This window comes from Prunus mume, linkage group LG3, assembly GCF_029339155.1.
Source record: "Prunus mume cultivar Tortuosa linkage group LG3, ASM2933915v1, whole genome shotgun sequence".
NCBI classification, from domain to species: Eukaryota; Viridiplantae; Streptophyta; class Magnoliopsida; order Rosales; family Rosaceae; genus Prunus; species Prunus mume.
This window is the reverse complement of record NC_142700.1, coordinates 23,214,825-23,219,844: the sequence shown is the minus strand read 5'-3', so window position 1 is coordinate 23,219,844 and position 5,020 is coordinate 23,214,825. Positions and strand designations below refer to the sequence as shown.

Genomic DNA, 5,020 nt, shown 5'->3' with positions numbered 1-5,020 from the left:
ATTTTATGTTTGGTCCAATTTCTCGGTGAAGTTCATTTAGTGTTATTATTTATTTCCATGACTTGGCTAATCAAGCCACCGAGCTCAAATCTGCAGCTACTGGTTTGGCTTTGTTTATCAGAATCTCCGAAAATGTAGTTTTACCAGGGGTGATATACATCATGATAGTGACACTTGTATCAGTTCATATGCAATTTAAAGTCATGGAAATGCCATGGCGGACCTGTGCAGGTGCAAGGAGGTGCACCTGCACCTCCGTCGCCGGAAAACTCCATAAAAGTCGCTAGTTGTACTCTCGCTATGCACGTTTGCTGATGAAATGCGCAAGTGAATTGCGCTGCTCTTGAATGAAATGATGGAGGATGGTGGATCCCAACGCATTTACTTACTCATCCACTTTGAAAGCATGCGCCCACCGAAACCGCTCGCTGATGCTCTTTTCGAGAGGGTCAACTTAGAGAAAGGGATTTGCCTTCAGCAGGGAAAGGGTCCGGCCTTCATAAAGGCTAGCCTGCGAAGACAAAATAGAAGCAATGCATCTGCACCGTGGTGCCGCCCAAGGCTCTCCGATGCTTAAGTCACCTAAGAAGGGTAACTTTGGCAGTAATAGTAAAGGCGAAAAGTAGTTACCCCCTTACTAGGTACTCGCTCCTTTATAGGGAAGTGAAGTGGGAGGTTGTGTAGATTTCGGTGGGACTCGTAAGTTGCGGTGGTGACACGTGTCATGAGAATTAGGTTTAACAGCTTGTGAGCTTGGCAATGGGAGTTTCGAGGCTTGCACTGAAGAGTGTCTTCTTCGGCAAGAGAGAAGGTGTCCGCTTTGGTGCTAGTTGTTTTGAGACCGATATGCTCGGTTGATTATGGTGTAAACACGTTCTGCACTGGAAACCATGAATTAAATTTATTTATTGCTTCCTTAACTATCATAAGTGAAAGCATCTATTTCGAAATTTTATTATTCAGAGGTTATGGAAGCAACTCAGAGGGATGGAGAGCCTTCCTAGCATATAGCCATATACTTCAGAAGGAAATGGAAAGTTTCAGGATTGGGAGACGGTCATGAAGTATCAACGGAAGAACGGATCCTTGTTTAATTCATCATCAACCACAGCTGCTGCTTTTACTCACCTTAAGAATCCCAGTTGTCTTACGTATTTACGCACTCTTCGAAAAGTTTGGGAATGCAGGTTTCTCCCTCCATGCATGTCATTAGTTTGCTAGCAATGTTTACTAGATTAGGATTGATGCAGTTTAACTCATTATTTCCAATTTACTCTTTTCAGTCCCAACAATTTATCCTCTAGATAACTATGCTCGCCTTACTATGTTATCCAGTCTTGAAAGTTTGGGTATTGATCGACATTTCAGGGCGGAAATTACAGGTGTACTGGATGAAACATACACGTAATTAATGTTCCCTAGATTAAGTTTACGTATACACCAGTAATGGGGTTTTTGGGGTGTAACTTTGAAGAAGAATATTGGATTGATGTTCTGTTAAGGGGTAATATTCTTAAGTGAAGCATTAAGTTTAGATATTTTATTGGTTCTCATCCATGGGGTAGCATGACATTAGTCAACAAACTGCAGGTTCTGGCTGCGGGGAGATGAAGATATATTTCAGATGCTGCCACTTGTGCAATGGCATTTCGACTCTTACATGTTAATGGATATGATGTTTCTGCAGGTATTTTTTCCATCTAGGTTCCTAGTTCCTAGTTTACTCCCTTTTGACAGAAACTATGTAATTGATTTATATATGCTGTCCTGTACGTAGATCCATTAACTCAATTTTCAGAAGATTGCTTCTTCAATTCCCTTGGAGGATACTTGAGGGATGTTGACGCTGCGTTAGAATTGTTTAGAGCTTCAGAAATCACCCTACATCCTGATGAATCAGTTCTGGAGAAACTAAATTACTGGGCGCGTCGCTTCCTGAAACAAGAATTATCCTCTAATTTAATTCAGGCGCATAGACTCAATAAGCATATTGGTCAAGAGGTAGCTTCCTATATATTAAGTGTTTTAGATTTGGTGATGTAGCTTTATCCTAAATTATATTCCTCCCTAAAACTGAAACTTTTTTATTATTTTCAGGTGGATCATGCTCTTAAGTGTCCTTACCATGCAAACTTGGGTCGGTTGTCAATCAGGAAAGTTATAAAGCATTACAACGCAGATAGTACAAGGATTCTAAAATCTTCTTACAGGTAAACAGACTTCTACTAGTTTCTTACTCTAATTAATTCCCCTTCTTCATTTTCCCTCTCTTTTAAGAGAGGAAATTGAGTTCTGTTGAATTATTACGAGCAGTCAGGGTATATATTACTGATATATCCTTGTACTCATCTTAAGTTCTTTGAACATTAGGCATGAAGATTTCCTAAAACTGGCAGTGGAAGACTACAATTTTGGCCCTCTCTCTCTCTCTCTCTCTCCCAAGCTTTTGTTTCATTGTGTAAGGCTTGCGATGCAGAATATATATATTTTTTTCTCCTTTCCCAAAGTGCAATATTTCCTCCATTTAAGCAGGTTGGTTGTGGAGAACAGATTAGACAAGCTAAAGTTTGCTAGGCAGAAGCAGCCATGCTGTTACTTCTCTGCTGCTATAAGCCTCTTCCCTCCTGAACTATCAGACGCCCGCATATCATGGGCCAAAAGTGGATTTCTCTTAACTGTTGTTGATGACTTCTTTGACATTGGAGGTTCGGAAGAGGAACTGGTAAACCTTATACAATTGGTCGAGAAGTATGTAATTTCTTTCGTTTTTTTTTTTCATTTCTCTTGTCTGTTTCCATTTGATTTGTTGTTGGTCCATCATTTCTACTTGTCCTCCTACGTTAGTGTTTTTTGGCTAGTCTCAGTGTTCCCTGTATTCAACCGCAGGTGGGATGTGAATGCAAGTGTTGATTGTTGTTCTGAGCACGTTCAAATTATATTCTCAGCAGTTAGGAGCATAATTAGTGAGATTGGAGTCGAAGCTTTCAAATGGCAAGGACACAGTGTGACAAATCATGTGATTGAGATTGTAAGATGTAATCTTTTACTTTGTTCATGTCATGTCTTTTTTTCCTCCTGATAGTCCTGAGCATCAGAGACAGAGAATTTCTTAGAATCACCTGAACACTCCATTAACAGCAACTGATGATTTTGATATTTTGAATAATCGATGTTCGATTTTAGCAGTTGGAGTGCCTCAAGTCTATGTTGAAGGAAGCTGGCTGGTTGAGAAACAAGTTGGAGCCAACAATGGAAGAATACATGGAAAATGCATATGTATCACTTGCCTTGGGACCAATCGTCCTCCCAGCTCTCTATTTTGTTGGGCCCAAGCTTTCAGAGGACGTTTTAGGAAATTCAGAACTCCAGCACTTGTTTATGCTTATGAGCACTTGTGGCCGTCTTCTCAATGATATCAAAGGCTGTAAGGTACAGAACCTCCACCCCTTCTCTTTAAAACAAAAACAAAAGAAACGAACTAATAACCGGCCATCATCTAATATCGATAACTCTGCGCTATTTGCAGTGGGAGTTAGAGCAGGGGAAGCTAAATGCTGTGTCATTGGCCGTGATTCATGTCGGTGGTATTGTTTCTGAGGACGATGCCATTAATGAGATTAAGAGTGTTATAAACCGTAAGACGAAAGAACTGCTAAGATTAGTTGTGCTGGAGAAGGGCAGCATGGTTCCAAGAGCATGCAAGAATTTGTTTTGGAACATGAACAAAGTGATCCACCTGTTTTATTGGAAGGATGATGGGTTCCATGGAAATGAGATGATGAAAGATGTAAATGAAGAAATTGATGAACTCATAGTATGATTATCAGCCACTGTGGAGATCACCCTCTACGCTGATTTGGCTAGTATATGGAAATATATAGAAGTGTGAGGGAGGAGCAAACCATCATTGTTTTCTTGGACTTTTCTAGCATTTATTTATGGAAAATACTCTATTAAGACCTTGTTTGGTCAGCTGACTTGGACTGATTAGGATTGTTTATACCAGAATGAACAGCCAATGAATACCAAACACGTGGACCAAACCAGGGCTACGTGTACCTTCGGCACTCGCCTTCGGTACCAAGCCTACCAATCGCAACATTAGGGCAACCTCGCCCCTCTGGACGCGTGGCAGTCTCACAATTGGCGCCCAGAGTCCCACATCGAAACTCTAAACAAATTGCACACCTCCCAAGGCCTATAAAAGAGGACATCAGAACTTACGGCATACTGCCTATTGATCTGAAGTTCAAACTTACTTAATCCGTACTTACTTAAGCATCGGAGAGCCTTCGGCCGGTACCACACCGGTGCCCTAGGATTACCGTGTGTTTGCTATCTTACAGATCGCACACCCTACCGAGGACATCAGATACCGAAGACACCTAATCACTAAGTTACGCGGGAAAGTATTAAACCATTTTTCGCGCCAACAGCTTACGCCGTCAGGAAATCGATAAAATCAACCTACAATTCCTAAAAACAAAACAAATGGGAACCACTTCAGGACCACAGTTCCTTTCAGAGGACGGACTACCGTACGGTATGCCAAGTGGAGCAAGCCTCACTGCACCTAGCACCCTTTCGTAATCCTCCGACGCTCTGACCACGGTCAAGCGAGCTCTTGGCTCAAATGACCTCCTCCCGGAAGGAGATGGCTAAACTTCAAGAACGTAACAATCTCCTTTCGTCCAAAGTGGACGAAACCCAACGGTTGCTTAATCAGCAGGAAACACAAAACATTCGACTACCAATCTTCCCAGAGCCGCAGATTCTTGGCCGCATAAAAGGGAAAGCAGGGGCAAAGGCAACACTCAAGGGCCCCAAACGGTATTGGTCCCGCCACCCCATAACCAACCTCACGTACCGAAGAAGGTGGACACCGATTGTCGTCATCGGATCAACGACAAGAAGGATGCCGAACGGCATAGATCCCCAATCCGAATAAACGCCCGTTTGGGGGACTCCCGGATGAGGGTCCTGGGGGATAAGTCGCCCATCGGAGGGTTCAGGTTTGGAT

The 5,020-nt window shown here is 42.4% G+C and overlaps 1 pseudogene; it reads left to right on the top strand.

Moving 5' to 3' along the window:
* The first annotated feature begins 533 nt into the window (after positions 1 to 533).
* Positions 534 to 3,820, top strand: LOC148919142 (ent-kaurene synthase-like 1; annotated as a pseudogene).
* The last annotated feature ends 1,200 nt before the right edge of the window (positions 3,821 to 5,020 follow it).